We start from the raw sequence: 16918 nt of genomic DNA on the forward strand, positions 1-16918 counted from the left end.
TATGCATGTCAGTAAATTTTTGTACACCAAACTTTTCCTTTCACAATTTATACATATTTATTATTCATGAAAATTGCAATCCATAGATATTTATACACCAAATTTATTATTACATTTTATTTTCTACAATAATTTGCAATCTAGTAATTATATTTGCATGAAAAAATAAAAAAATAGCTGCTCGGGCTCGGGAGAGGAAGAGGCGTGGCAGCCTCGTGGAGGACTGGTGGTGGCGCGGCAGCCTCGGGGAGGACCGGTGGCGGTGCGGGCTTGGGAACGAGCGGTGCCTCAGGGAGGAGAGGCGGCGCTAGGGGAGGTGGTGCCATGCCGGCGGTTGAGGAGGAGGCGGTGATTGGGGAGGAGCGGTGGTGCGGCATCACGAAGCGGCAACGCGGCCTCAGGGAGAAGCTGCAGCGCACAGGAGGAGGGGCAGCGGGGCATCGGGGAGGAGGTGGCGTCGGGCTGTAGGATTTAGTAGCCCGGCAGTCTACCAGGGGGTTACCCAAGTGGTTGATTTGTAGGTGGAGGGGATTGTGAAACCAAGAACTCGAAGGTGATCATGAGAACACGAGGGACACAAGAGTTTTAGACAGGTTCGGGCCTCCGAAGAGTAATACCCTATGTCCTGTATGCTGGTGGTTTGTATTGCTTGAGAGTTGATGTGTTAGGTTGTCCTCGGGAGGCGTCCTTGGCCACCTTATATAGGCTGATGACCTAGGATTACAAGTCAGTTTGAATCTAATCTACTCGGTTGTCACATGGAAGGTAATTTCAGTCGGATTACAATATGTATCCCGCAATATCCGGGCTGATTTGAATCGCGTGGCCTCCTTGGCATGTACTCCAAGTATCTTTATGTCCTCGGTCCGCAAGCCCTGGTCGGGCGGGCCCACTTGTCCGGAACGGCCAGTACCATGGTCGGTGGGGACTTATAGGGTACCCATATGTAATACATGCCATTTAAAATAATATAGTAACCATGAAAAATTCAGAAGGAAATTCAAAAGAAAAAGAAAGAAAAATGGCAAAAGGATCAAATTCGGCAAAAATTTGACCGAAATTTGAAATTCAAATTTGAAATTCAGAAAAATTTGACAATATGTGGAATACAAGTATGAGAGTATTTGGAATTGAGAAATCAAAAACTTGGAGTTAAATTGGTGCCAAATATTACAAAGCATCAGAAAAAGGAGAAGAAAAGAAAAATTTGCCGTTTACTGTTCCTCGTCCGACAATAGGGTTCAGTGAAAACAGCTCCAGAGTTCATTTTCAAAATTCATTTCTGAAGAATTCTTCCAACAAGTGCACTAGGACAGCTACATTGTATTGAAGTATGGATCTTGGACTACAATAATCATGAGTTATTGGCCAGGAACAGTAAAGGGAAGGAAGTCAAACTCGAGCTCAAAGTCAGCAGAAAATCACAAAGTTAATTGAAACTCTGAATTTTCACTAAGTCTGAATGGCAGCAAAGCATCGACTTGGAGCTCAAATTCAGAGCAATTTAAATCAAAAGATATACTTGTTCATGAGCAAAATGGAACATTAGGACATAGTAGAGTATGTCTGAGGTGAAGTTGGACTAAGGGCAGAAGAATTTGAGCATGAAATCGAGTTGCTAAGTGAGCTCTATGACATTGACGATGTCTGACGAAACTGAAGAATGGTTTCAGTCGAAATTCAAAAGAACCCGAGAAAAACAAATCCAAATTCAAGCCAATTCGGTGCTTATCTCAAGCCGAAACCAAAATAAAAGTTAAAGAGCTCGAGTTTATCTGCCACTTTGGTTAAAGCATCTGAGCACCGTCGGATTGGGATTTAGCCGCGGAGAAGCTCTGAAGATCACGGGCGGTGACTGAGCATCAAACGTGTCGCCGCCGCCGTCGTCGGTCGTCCGCCAGCGTAGCTAAGCTAGGCCACCTCCTCGCCACATACGCCTACGGGTAGACCACGGTGGCAGCCATGCGAGGGGTAAATGCTTGAATAACTACCGCTCCCGCGCCGCCGTTTTCACCGCCGTTCTTTTTACTGCCGCCAGCACCTCTTCTGTCAAACACCGCCGCCAAGCAAAATTCCCCCTCCACACCGCCGCTCCCGTCGATTCCTTCCGTCCACACCTCCGCCTACACCCCACCAGTAGCCCTACCAACTTGTTGCCCAGCTTCTTCGCCGTGACACCTTGTATCGCCGCTGCTTCTGTCCGCCGCCGTCGCACCGCCCGCTCTCGGTGAGAACCCCCTCGCGCTGTCTCTCTTCCTTCTTGAGTAGTCGTAGTCGAGTCCTTAGGGTCCTAGGATGGTGTCGGGGTAGTCGTTTGAGTAGGATGTGCCGTAGTTGCGAGTAGCCACGGCCGGCCGAGGGAGTCGCCGCCCGTCGCCGTGGAGGAGGTAGCTCCGGTCGTCTTCAGGGGAGCTGTCGCCGCGCGCGAGGTCGTGTAGGGTTAGGGTTGGTGTCGTCGTCAAGACCCGCCGCCGGGAGGGCGCCAGCCGGCGAGCCGCGCCGCCCCCTGTTCCGGTCGCGCTTTTGGCGGGAGGAGGAAGAAGGAGCTGTGCACCCGGGCCCGCGCGTCAGTGAGAGAGATGGGGGAGAAAGAGGGCCGAAGCGGTGCGGCCGTCTTGGGCCGGCGTGTTGAGGCCCAGTGGCGCGCGCGGGTGATCTGAAGAGAAGAGGCCGGAGGCCCAGAGCAGCAACACAGGCCGGCGTCGCGTGGAGAAGAAAGAGAAAGAAAAAGGGGCCGTGGGCCGGTGCTGGGCTACCAGGAGAGAGAGGAGAGGAAATCGGCCCACGGGGCCCGTCAGGAAGAGGAGTAAGGCCGGCGGGTAGAGTGAATAGGAGAGGTGGGTCCGCGTCGTGGGGTCCAGGTGTTCGTGAGAAGGGGTAGAGAGGGGGTAAGTAAGGAAAGTTTTCCGGGGGAATTTTCGGGAAAAGTTAGATTTCTTTAGCAAAATAATTCGTTTAAATTCGTTTTACACCATTTTAATCACAGAAATTTCTAGGAGTGTCCAAAATTAGTGAAACCAATTTTGTTAGGTTTGTTTTATTTTCCTTTATGCATTAAAATTTTTACACCCTAGGAAAATAATAAAAATTTAGGTATTTATTTAATGCCTTCCTTTTAAGGTAATTAAATAAATACTTAATATTTATAAAATGTATAAAATATGAATAACACTTTATTAATCACAAATAATTCGTAACTCATAGGAAATCAGATTTTCAAGTTAGAAAGTAATTACCACTTTTTCTAAAAATAAAAGAAAAAGCTATAGGAAGGGTTAATTAAGAAAATAAAAATCTAGGTTAATCTTTTTAGATTTCTTTTGTGTGTTGACTTACAACCTATTCGTGATAAGTCGTATAGTCTTTGTTGGCTTGCAACTTTATCATGAAGGAAAGTTGTATAGTCTGTTATTTAAAAAGTTTGCATTCTAACCCCTGCATATATTGCGCCGTAGATCCAGAAGCACCAGAAGAGGATTACTGGGAATTTTCAGAAGGACCCTTGGAGTCCGGCGAGGTGTTTGAATTCGTTCCCTGTGAAGCAAATCCGTCGGCGTCTACTAATCTTTTTAACGATCAAGGCAAGCCCCGGTGCATTTATACCTATCTATTTTGGAGTCGTTATTTCATGTGGCTAGTTATAGGTTAATTGGTTATTGTATGCACTAAGTCTAGGAGTTGGATGAAACCTATTCTTGTGTATGATCATGCCTTGATTTAAGGACATCTTTGCCACTTGTTCAAATCCTAGAAACTACCCAAGTCTAGAATTGCTTACTCGCTTACATGCTTGGTTTACCAACCTTAGGGAAAACTCTTAATCATACATGCTGTTTATGAAAGATAGTTTGGAGTATAGAACCAGACAGAAGCTAGAGATGTAGTTCTGTCTGCTTATTAATCTGCTTGAGGACCGATCCGTGTCTTAACTGCTGATCAAGTGATAACATCTGATCACTTACTGGGTATGGGACCAGTAAAGCCCAGTAGATTAGTAAATTCTATGATCAGGAATGCTTCGTACCCGCATTTGACGTGCTGGAGATTGGCAGGGGTGTAGCCTGAAACTCACATGGGGATCAGGCTAGACGTGGGGTCCCATGTGGGGGTGCATCCCTGGGTCCGGGTAGTTGTATTCCTAATCATTGACTTTACTAATCGAGAGGTTGTTAGTACGACCTGGACAGTCGTATGATGCTGGTGATCGGGGTGCTCTCCTGCAGGATGTAAATTGATCCGGATCGCCGCAATTCTCGGTTATGAATGTACTTGATCACTGTTGAGCTTCGTAGCATGAACTCATGTGATATAAAATTTTCTGTTGCCAAGTACTGTATGAATCAACAGCTGTGATTGCTTTTACTTCTGTTATCATCTAGAATGGTTAGGTAACAACTTAACTAAACTAAAAGACGAAACTAAGGCCTCACTCGTAGTAAGCTTTTCGGCAAAAATTGTGTCAACCAAGCACACCTAAAGGCTGACATGCATTCCAAAGAAAAACTATTATATTGGTTAGTCGGGTAAGACTTGCTGAGTACCCCGTACTCAGGGTTTTCCCCTTGTGGTTATCTTTCAGAAGCTACCCAAGAAGCTGTCGAGGAGGAGACCCCGAAGACCTAGAGTATTGACCTAAGTCTCTCAATACTCTAGAAAACCGTTATCGACGCATCTTCTCCTAAACTATTTATGTTTAATCTTAGAGCTTGTCTAACTATGCATCACTAAGTTTGTTTCAACTTGAAGTCTTGTAATAACTCGTACCTCTTAATTATGTATGTAAAAATGTAATGTTTGTTGATATTATCCCATCGCGGATATTATCCTGATGTATGGTGATGAAACACGCCGTGGATCTTTCGAGGAGTCCTAGGGACACTCGACGGACTACCGGACTTATGCTGTTTTAGGTGCGTTTCGGATAATTGCTGCTCCGACAGCGATTAGGCGCACTTAAACCAGCTTAAGTTGGGCGGTTCCGCCACACCATATCCCTCACTGACAGACCGAACCGTAGCTCAATTTGGTGGCTGCAATTCAAGGTGATTGAGTGATCTCTAGACATCATTGCAAATCTATAGAATGTATACCTGAGGATCCTCTACAACTTTGCTTAAAGGAAATCGTGGAGCTTCAATTGGAAATCAGGCGCAAGATTGGGTGGACTTTCGGGCAGAATTGGGGAAAGAAATGGGGAGAGTAGAGCCGAGCTGCTGCCACATAGCTGCTTGCCGCTGATGGCAAGAGCGGTGCTGCCATGCCACGCGTCGGCGCAGGCAAGCGACACGAACCAAGCAAGTAGGCAGGATGTGTCCGTCGCAAGGGCGGTGAAAAATTCATATATTTACCGCTCGCACCGGTTGGAGTTATCCATTCACCGCGTCACTCTGCTTTTCACCGCTCCCGATCACCGGTTTGCTCAGCTGCCGTCTCACCACCACCAGCCATTCCCCTCCACCAGAACCACCACCCTAAGTCCCTGAACCCATCCCAATAGACGTCGTCCAACCGCATCCACCAAAGCTTTTGTCCACCATCATCTTCTTCAGTGTCGCCCGCTGCTCTGTTCTGTTAAGGTCGCCGCCTCCTCGGTCATGGAGCTCCTTGCTTCAGCCTTGGTAGGCTTTGGTTTGGCAGTGCGCCGCATAGTTTAGGTCCTAGTGAAGCCTCTACAACCGCTTGAGGTTGTTAGTTCGCCATCGGCGAGCTTTGCGCCATCAGTAGGCCTAGCGCCGCCCGCACTGCCGCTGCCTTCCGCCGTTCGTCATCGCCGTCCACCCAACCACCACTAGAGTACAGTCAGTAGGTGCGCTGAGTTAACTCGAGTCGAGTCGTGGTGTTCCCTTCGCCGGAGGCCTCGCCGGCACGAACCACCACGGATACCCACCAGCAGACCCGTGGTCAAGGCCGGGAGGGTGGTCTATTGACCGGGCCCACGTGTCAGAGAGAGGAGTTAGGGCGGGGGTGAGTAGGAAAGGTTCCAAAAGGGGGTTTTCAGGAGAAATTGATTTATAGTTTTAGAAAATAGATTTAAATTCTTTTTTCATATTTAATTCTTTATAATTTATAGAATTATCCAAAGTTAGTGAAATCAATTTCATTAGGTGTATTTTATTTTTTTACGCATTAAAAATTCTTAAACCCTAGGATAAGGTAATAAAAATTAATTATTTATTTAATGCCTTTGGTTACTTAAATAAATACTTAATCTTTATGAAATGTATAAAATTTTGGATAATGTTTTATTATTCACAAATACTTATTAATCCATAGGAATTAAGTTTTTCAAATTAGAAATTTTCTAAATAAAAGAAAAGACTTAAGTTAGGTAGTTAAAGAAATTAAATTGTGGGTTAACCTTTTATGGGTAGATTAGTGTTGGCTTGCAACTTTATCATGAAGATAAGTTGTATAGTCTTTATTTCAAAAAGTTTTGCATATCTAGCTTTGGCATGCATCATATCGTAGAAACCGAAGCCTCGGAATTGGATTTCTTGGAATTCTCAGAAGAACCTTAGAAATTTGAGGAGGTTGTTGAATTGGTCCCTTATGTTGAAGGATCTTTAGAGGAAACTAATTTTTATGTGAATCAAGGCAAGCCCAAGTGCATCTATGCCTATCTAATTTCAGAAATTATTATTCATGGGTCCAATTATTGGTTATTTCTTTATTTATGCATAAGTCTAGGAGTTGATTGCAACCTACTCTTATGCATGATCCCACCTTGTTTGTAGGATTTCTTTGCCACCTGTTCAAATAATTAGTAACCATCCTATGCTTAGTAATGCTAGGATTTCCCATAAAGTAAATTTTGTTACTTAACCACTTAAGGCAAAAATTGTCATCCATGTTGATCAAGGAAAATAGATTAGACTTTTGATGATGTAGACAGAAGCTAGAGATGGTAGTTCTATCTATGAAGTTTAATCTGGTTATGGACAGTTCATTGTTTTAACGGTTGATCAAGTGATTTTACCCAGTAGGTTAGTTGGCTCTTTGATTGGAAATGTCCTTGTGCTTGGCGTGCGGAAGAAAGGCAGGGGCGTAGCCTAAAACCCACATGGAGATTAGGCCAGACGTGGGGTCCCATGTGGGGGTGCTGTCGGTATTTTATACCGGCAACCTACCATGGGAGTACTTGGGGTAGTAGATTGGTTGGTGGGGAATCACCAGACCTGGAACTTGAAGGTAAAAGTAAGGACACAAGATACGGATTTATACAGGTTCGGGCCGCCAGAGTAGCGTAATACCCTACATCCTGTTTGGGGAGTTGTATATTGCGCCCTGCCCTTGGGTGTTGAGTAGCCTAGTTGTTGGCTACTGATGGTGGTTCTGAGCTCTGCCCATCTAGGTACCCCTACTCTCCTTTATATACTGCAGGGGGGCAGGATTACTAGTCGGTTACAAGGAGTCTTAGTAGGATTACATGTTATACCCTAGTAGGATTGCGGTGGAATCCTAGTAGGAGTCTATCTTCTTCCTTCCTTGCGGGTACTGGGGATCTATCCCCGACAAGCCCCCGAGCACTACATAGTCAAATGCAGCAGTCTTCAAGTACTATTAAGATCCTTATCGAGTAGTTTTTGTGCTCTTCGAGTACTTCGTCTAGCTGAATCTTCAAAGTTTCTCAAAGCTGCCATGAGGCTATAGTGTGCTCAAAGCCTTGATCGTCTTGATTCTGTAATCTTCATATAAGGAGGGCGGTGAAAGTGTCACTCCATATGGAGTAACCCCCGAGCCTTAGGTTGAATCGTAGAATCAGGCTGAGGGTCAGTAAAAATCTTGAATCTTCTTCTTTCAGCTTCAAAAAATCAATTGTTGGGTATAGCTTATCAGCCCCTGATCATTGGATTGATTGAAAGATCAACTCAAGGATCTTGAATCTTCATGCAAGTCATCATCCGAGTAGTTTTGCGGCGCCCAGCCCCCGAGCTTATGCGCCAGGTGAGCCGAAGGAGCCACGTCGAGTACTTATTGGTGCTTAGCCCATGAGCTTGGAAGCTAGCTGAGCCGTTGGAGATAATTTCGAGTAGTAATTGGCGCGTAGCCCCCAAGTTTGGGAACTAGCTGTGACTTTAGCGGTACGCTTAGCGTCCTGGAGTGTCGTCACCGAAGCTTGACCTGAAAGAAAAGATGCAAACATTATGTAGCATATTTGTAGAATATTGAAACTACTGAAATTTATACAGTGATAATATAAAGTTTTGTGTTATGCTCTTGTTTCGGCCATATCTCTCTCGAGTAGTTAGCCTATTACGTTTAGGCTCTCAGTCTCCGTTTAGCCGCAGCCACTGTGTGGCAAGATGTTTGTCTCTTGTACGCTTACGGGGACTGCCATTTGCAAAGCTGAGATCTTTATCTCGTGTATGTGTGTAGGCACTTAGGCATGACATATGCACCTGAGGCTTTCACAAATTAAGACAAAAAATGAGTAGTCGTCGTTGCGACAAAAAAGAGAGCACGATTGCGCTCAAGAGTTTGCTACCCTCCGGCGAGTAGAGCACATGTTGTGCGCATGAATTTGCTGCCCTCCAGCGACAAGTTGGCAAAGTGTAGCTCTGTAGGGTGATTCCCATCGAGAGACGTACACAAATTCCGGGTTCAGGTAATTATGTTTCCAGTCTTTGGGTACGGCTAATCGAAAGGTCATTATAAGCAACTCGATCAGTTGTGCATGGCTGGTAATAAGGTATCTCGTGCAGGATGTAAATCGGTTCGGATCGCCGCAATTCTCGGTTATGAATGTACTTGATCATCACTTAAGCATCATAGAGTAATCAAGTTGAATATATTGTTTTCCTTGAATTAATGCTGTTGTATGATGTTAGTTCCACTTGGTTGCTCAAAATATTTTATTCACCTAGACCAGTTTGGTAAAAACTAATCTGAAATAAAATGATAAAACTATGGTTCCACTGGTAGTAAGCTTTCCGCAAAAATGTGAGTCAACCAGTACACTAAAAAGCTATCATATTTCCTGAAATGATATTTTAAATCTACCTATATTGGTTAGACTGGTCAGTCTTGCTGAGTACCCTCATACTCAGGGGATCCCTTGTTGTTTTCAGAAGCGCAGCAGGGGTCAATCAAAGAGGAAGGCCCAAAGAACTAGGGTATTTTACGGGTCTCGTAATTCCCTAGAGTGAAACCTAGTTGTATAATTATGTTACCTCTCAGACTTGCTATATGTTCGAAACTCTTAGAAATGGTCTAACTTGCACTATTAAGTTTGTTTCAATCTATGGTTTGTAATAATCCGTACCTCCTGTATGTATGTAAAAATGTAATATTTGTTGATGCTTTCCCTTCGTGGAAGCGATCCTGATGCATGGCTATGATTCAAGTCGTGCATGATTCGAGGTATCCTAGGGACACTCGACGGACTACTGAATTTACACTGTTTTAAGTGTGTTTCGCATAATTGCTGTGCTGACAACGATTAGGTGCACTTAAGCTAGTTTAAGTTGGATGGTTCCACCACATTTTGCCAATTACCTTCAGGACCAAAGAACACTACCGAACAGAGTACATCTGGTTTGAGCTAGCTGATCTCAAAACTTCGTATCACGCTATCCTCAGAAAACCTGCATTGGCCAAATTCATGGCCATCCTGCATTATGTGTACTTAGTACTCAAAATATCAGGACCCAAGGAAGTACTCTTCCTACGTGGAGACTTGAAGAAATCTTACGACTGCAACATAGAAGCCATGGAGCTGGTAGCGACTACTCAAGTGCCAAATTCAATGATGCAAGTCTTTGTTGCTTCCAAGAAACTGTCCCCGATAGAACTCAAGATTCCAGAGAAGAAGTCGGGAGCAACCAAGGTCAAGCCAGCAAGTGAAGTTGATATCAAAGACATTGACCTTGAGACTTGTGATATCTCCAAGACAGCCCTGATTGGCTCAGGGTTGGATCCCAAATATGAAGCCACGCTCGTCAGCTTACTCTAGGCTAACCGAGACATCTTCGCATGGAAGCCATCAGATATACCGGGGGTACCCGAGGAGTTGATCGAGCATTCACTAAATGTGGATCCGAAAGCTATGCCAAAACAACAAATACTACGCCAATTCTCCCAAGACAGAAGAGAAGTTGGGTAAACTACTTGCGGCTGGCTTCATAAAAGAAGTCTATCATCCAGAGTGGCTGGATAATCCCGTCTTTGTGCGGAAGAAAAACAATAACGAGTGGAGGATGTGTGTCGACTACACGGATCTCAACAAGCACTATCCAAACAATCCCTTCAAGCTTCCTAGGAATGATCAAGTCATCGACTTAATGGCTGGATGCGCTCTACTCTGCTTTCTTGATAGCTACTTGGGGTATCACCAGATAGCTCTCAAGGAAGAAGAGCAAATTAAGACCGCGTTCATCTCCCCATACATAGCTTTCTGCTACACTAATATGTCCTTCAGGTTGAAGAACGCAGGTGCTACCTATCAATGGGCCATCCTGGAGTGTTTCAAGAAACAACTACATCGTAATGTAGAGGCATACATGGATGACATGGTTGTAAATATCAGAAATCCCGATGACTTGATTCCGAATCTTGAAGAAACTTTTGCAAGCTTGCAAGAGTTCTGGTGGAAGCTGAAACCAACAAAATGCGTGTTCGGTTTACACTCTGGCAAATTATTCGGGTTCATCATCAGTCAGCGAGGAATTTAGGCTAACCCCGAGAAGATTTCCGCCATCACAAATTTGCACGCCCCATCATGCACGAAGGACATCCAGAAAGATAATTGGATGCATGGTGGCCCTCAACAAATTGATCTCAAGGCTTGGAGAATGGGGAGCATCCTTCTTCAAATTACTCAAACGGCAAGATAAATTCCAGTGGACCGAGGAGGCAAATCAAGCTCTTCAACAGTTTAAGGACTTCTTATCAAATCCACCGGTCCTCATGGTGCCTAATCCTAACGAAGACTTGTTGCTCGACATCGCCACGATTACTAATGTTGTCAGCATGGCGATCATGGTCAACAGATCAGAACGAGGCCATGTGTACAAACTACAGAGGTCCGTCTACTTTGTGAGTGAGGTGTTGTCGAATTCCAAATCCAGGTACCCGCTAGTTCAAAAGCTGCTACATGCAATACTACTTACCTCGCGAAAGCTACGACACTACTTCCAGGAACACAACATCTCCGTCGTCATAGACTTCCCCTTGGGAGAAATTCTCCACAATCGAGATGCAATAGGAAGAATCTCCAAGTGAGCGGTAGAACTTGGATCATTGTCCCTGGAATTCAAGTCAAGGATAGCCATCAAGTCACAAGCACTAGTTGATTTAATGGTAGAATGATGGGAAAATCAAGTACCAATACCGGCAGAATGCCTAGAGCATTGGGTCATGTACTTTGATTGGTCACTCAAACTTGAGGGCACCGGCGCAAGAGTACTCTTAATCTCTCACAAAGATGAACAACTCAAATATGTTTTGCAAATTTTCTAGGAGGTGTCCAACAATGAAGCTGAATACGAAGTGCTTCTGCACGGGCTCGCCTGGCAATCTCGCTAGGAACCAAGCGATTGTTGGTCTATGACGACTCACTGGTAGCCATCAATCAAGCCAACGACGAGTGGGATCACCACAAGGACAACATGGATGCGTACTGTCTAAAAGTGCGCAAGTTAGAGAACAAGTTCTCAGGTCTGGAGTTCCACCACGTTGTCCGCGACAACAATGTAGTCGTGGACGTCTTATCAAAGCTTGGATCTACTCGTGCTCAACTTCTAGGTGGGTCTTCATCCATGAATTACACAATTCATCCATAGCGAAGCAGGCGCCTTAAAAAACACTGATCGAGGCCACAATACGCCAGATTGGAAGGTTATGATGATCGATGTAGATTGGAGAATCCCCTTCATCGACTACATCAGGGAGCACAAGTTACCTCCAGACAAAACAGAAGGAAAGCAAGTCTCATGGCATGGTAAGAACTATGTTCTAGTCGGGGACAAACTCTACAGATGAGGTGGATCATTAGGAGTACTCATGAAGTGCGTCTCACGGCAAGATGGCAAGGACATACTGGAGGAAATCCATAAAGGCATATGCGGCAACCATGCTTCCTCAAGAATGATCATGGGCAAGGCTTTCAATGCAGGATTCTATTGGCCTACATTTCTCGCTGACGTTGAAGAACTACTCCGCCGATGCCAAGGGTGTCAATTTTTCGCCAAGCAACAACACGTCCCTGCCTACAAGTTGATTACCATACCACCCTCCTGGCCTTTCACATGCTGGGGGCTAGACATGATTGGCCCTCTGCCTACGGCACTTGGGGGCTTCAACTGAGTACTTGTGGCGATCAACAAGTTTACCAAGTGGATCGAGGTCAAGCCAGTGACCTAGCCCAAGGCAGACAGAGTACTCGTCTTCCTCGATGAAATTGTCCATTGCTACGGCTTCCATAATCGCATCATCACAGACTAGGGCTCAAATTTCAACAATCACGAGTTCTGTGAGTACTACAAGAACAGTAGGATCAACATCTGGTACGTCTTTGTCGCTCATCTGTGGGCCAACGGTTAGCTTGATCGCACCAACAAAATGTTATTGGAGGCTCTCAAGAAAAGACTACACGACATTGGCAACACCAAAGGAGGCAAGGGGCTCAAGGAGCTACCCAACGTCCTCAGGGGACTTTGCACCCAACCGTGCAAGCCTACAGGGTACTCCCCTACTTCCTAGTCTACAGATTAGAAGCCATCCTTTTCGCTGATGTCATGTGGAAATCTCCAGTAGTCGAGTATTACGAGGAGGGCGTGGCAGAAGAAACAAGGCGTCTAGACATAGACAGCCTTGAAGAAGCTCACTGTGCAGCACTCATCAAGTCAGCAAGATACCTTGAAGGAATTCGCCGCTATCATGATCGCAACGTCAAAGAACATTCGTTCAACACAAATGACATGGTCCTCGAGCGTATTCAAGACACCAATAGGCTGCACAAGCTAAATTCGCCATGGGAGGGACCTTTCATCGTCTCCAAGGTCACTGGACCTAGGTCATATAAGCTACAAACTCTCTCTGGTGAAGAAGTCGACAACTCGTGGAACATCGAGCACCTATGTCGATTCTACCCACAGTTTACATATTCATGTAAATTGGCCATCGGCCTTAGTTGTACAATTACAATTTAATAAAGCAAAGTTATTTTTTATCATAAAATGACTTGTCTCTGCCTGATTGCGGCTTGCAAAAGCAAGCTTGCCAAGCTATTCAGCTCCCCGGGTACTATCGCCCAAATCGCAGTTTGTAGTAACAAGCCTGCAAAAAGATATCTTCAAGTTATTCAACTTGTTGGACAAAATTGTCCGCATGCAGCTTGTAATAACAAATCAGCACACATATTTTTTCGAGTTATTCATCTTGTTGGACAAGCAGCGACTTGCAAAAGCAAGCCTGCACGCACAAAAACTGGGCTAGTCAGCTCCTTGGACAAAGTCTATCCATCAACGGTGTCTTGTAGAAAAGAAGTTGTTAGCAGGATGAGAGTTATCTATACTACCCGAGTTCTTATCTAGACAAGTCTGTCTAGTCGCAGCTTGTAAAAACAAGTCTGTAGTTCCACGGCCTTAAGGAGCACAACATCCGAACAACCCAGAGAGGTTGCAACGATAGGCTCTAGTTGACGAAGTCCTGAAGAGTCTACTCGCCTAAAGAGTCTGACTACCTAGATACCCGAGTACTTGCACTCCGCAGAAAGGGGTTGCATCCTAAGTGTGCTCTACATTGTGTATCTGAAGAGGCTCACAAGAGTAGCCTTGCGCGCAGACACCCACGACTACCGTATGAGCAACTATCAGGGTAGTTCAGGATATGCACTAAAACAAAGAATTCAAACAAGTCGACAAGCAATATAATTTGCCACAAAACTTCAAACAATTTACATTTTCATTCGAATCATGTTTATATTACAATGATTTCATGTTTTTACATAACAACTACTGAAGGTCTATCGGACCAGCTACCTCCTTAGTAATAGGAGCTACCTCTTGCAAGTACTGTTGAAATTGCTCATCAGAGCAGTCTTGTGCAATCCCCTCCGCAACTCGAGCCAAGTAGGCTTGCGGGTAGAAGGACTTCACCATGACCAACAGCTGCTTCGAGATAGACTCTGCTATCTTTTGGATGTAGCCGGTGATCTTCGCAAGCACCTCCTTGAGTACTTCCGTCAGTGGGTGGAGCTCTACGCCTTCCGTCGGGAGCTCCACCATGTCAGCGATGGGCTGAGCGGCTTCTGTTAGCTTCGTCAGAGCAAGCATGGTGGCCGCCAACTCAGCCTCACGCTCCTAGATGGACTTCATAGCGTTCACAAGATTGACTTCCCCATCAGAGTGCATCTTCCACTCCTCCTCCAGGCGGTGTTGCAAAGTCTCGTACAGAGCGGACAACTTGTCATGTTGCTCCGTCACTCTGTAGTACGAGTTCTGCTGGTCAGTGACATGGCCTTGGAGATCTTCTTTGACCTTCTGAACCTCTGCAAGAACAACACAAAGAGCAATTCAGAACCACCAAGTGCAATTGGTACTCGAAGACCACAACAAAACCAAATAAGTTACCTCCCAATTGATGCTTCAACATCTTGTTTTGCTTCTGGAGGCGGTCTTTCTCCTCCATGGCTTTTTGGACGAGTTTGCGGTACTTGGCGGCTTGGCCGTCATACTTCATGAGTAGCTAGGAGGAGTACTATCGCTCCTTGGTAAGCTCACGCTCAAGTGCTTGAGCTCGCATTATAGTGTCTCCGTAGCCCTGGATCATCTCGAACTTCCGGCGGGAGCACTCGATCAATTTCTGCAAAACAGAGAAAATACTCATATAAAGAGCGAGTACCGATTTCAAGTTGAAGACCAACGCAGAAAGAGAAACTTACCACTGTGTATTCACCTACACGGCGGTGCAGACCCTAGATGGCGGCTTCTATCTCTATGGTAGCAAGAGGGTCAGTGAAGAGTTGGATATCCTCCACGTTAACCCCTCCCCCGCTACCCAAGGTTCCTCGTGCTCTTCGGCGATTGGCGCACCAAGAGGAACCAACGCATGGCTAGTTGACGGACCTGCCTCAAAAGGTGGGATGCCTACCAAAACATCGAGGGCGCCAGTGGCTTCAGTCTCTACTTCCGGCTCGGGGGCAACACGGGCAGTCACGACTCTAGAAGTTGTCGCCTCTGCCGCCTTGGTCTCCACCTCTAGCTCGAGGGCTACAAACATAGCCACCACACCAGATGTAGTCGTTGCGACGGGTTCGGCTACTGGTAGCTCAAGGGCTGGCACTACAGCGATATTAAGAGATGCAATAACATCATGCATAAGTGCAGCAACAAGGGATACAGCACCTGGAGCTACTTCTGGCGCAGGCTGCTCCTCCGGCGGCGGAATTGTAGGCTCCAGGATAGGGTCTTGAGCTAAGTGGTTACTGCCATCAGCTGCAGACTTTGGGCTCGGGCCTCCAATATCCATGCTGGTGGATTTCCTGGAAAAGACAAAGTGTCAAAAACACATTGCACAGTAAAATGAGGTTACAATCTGTACTCGAGTACTTACTTGGTAGACCTCTTTATTTTCAAAGAGGGCTCTCCCACTAGGCGCATGGGCTTGACAGTGGGTGATGGCTTCTTCGGCGCTGCTTGTTGAATTGCAGCTGGATCCTTGCCAGTCTTGGCCGCTATCTCCACCACTTGGGTAGTTTGCGCACCAACAAAATTGGCCCTAGTGACAGGAGGCTCTTCATCATCTTCAAGCTCGATGACCTCCTTGATTGCTGGCAGCTCCTGCTGCATGACTTCCGCAGTTGTCTTCTTGCCTTTGTCTCCTCCTCGACTATCTGCAATCCTCCAATGTCATACCCAGTAGACATGGCGGAAAGGAATTGACTTACAAGTACTTGGTCCTCAGGATCTTGTCCATCGAATGTGATTACCGGAGGAGGGACTTCATCGACGATGAACAACTTCTTCACCACACACTTGATAGCGATAGTGCATCTCTTCTTCGGTGGTGGTGCTAGTCCAACCTCCAGGTCATCTTCTACAGTGCGCTTTGATGTCCCAGAGGAAGACCTAGCCTTGTCTGACGATCAGGCCTTGATGACAAATTTTCAACAGCCTCTGAATCAGAGCTGCTGAAGGATGAAAAACACTCTGATTGCTTCTCTTCCTCGACTACCTTCTGTACATCAGCAGTCGTGTATACTCACGAAGTGGCATTAGAGCCATTTGATCCAGGTGGAGGAGGAGCAGAGCAAAACAAGTAAACTTCTTCCTGCAAAAGAAGACCAATCACAAAGCAAAAATTAGTACTCGGGGGCTGAGGCTATGAGTACTTATAGTACTTGGTGGGTTCGTGGCGCATAACTCCTGAACAATAGTAAGGATTGTGCTCACGCGCTTGAACAAGCGCCTCAATCGCGCCATGACTTCATCCATGGAGATATCATCCAGGATGGGTTGTTAGGGCTCGAGTAGTCGTATCCCCAGGTGCAGCGTAATTGTAGGGGCTGGACTCGCCTCTTCATAAAACTGAAGGCTACCCCGACCCCAATCAGCCCTTCGTAATTGAGTGCGACGATCTTCTCTAGAAGATCGGGTAGCTAAAGTGTGACGACCGACCCCAAATCTCTTGAGTTAATCTTAATCCGAGTCCCCCCATCCTCCTACCTCAGCTTCCCGAGTCTAAGAGCTCAACCTCCAGTACCGGTCCCGACCCCTGAGGACCCGACCCATATCCACCGTTTCCTCAGTTCCGACCCTGCCGACCCCAACCCCTACAACCGGATCCTTCTAAGTCTTTCCGCAGTGTCTCTCTCTCAATCCGAGCAATGGACCAACCGAGACTGACCGGTGGACCCACAAAAATCTTTCTCCCAGATCTCCCGCGACAGACGCACTCGAGTAGCATGCCCGCCTCAGAG

Source organism: Setaria italica, chromosome I (genome assembly GCF_000263155.2).
Source record: "Setaria italica strain Yugu1 chromosome I, Setaria_italica_v2.0, whole genome shotgun sequence".
In the NCBI taxonomy this organism is placed as follows: Eukaryota; Viridiplantae; Streptophyta; class Magnoliopsida; order Poales; family Poaceae; genus Setaria; species Setaria italica.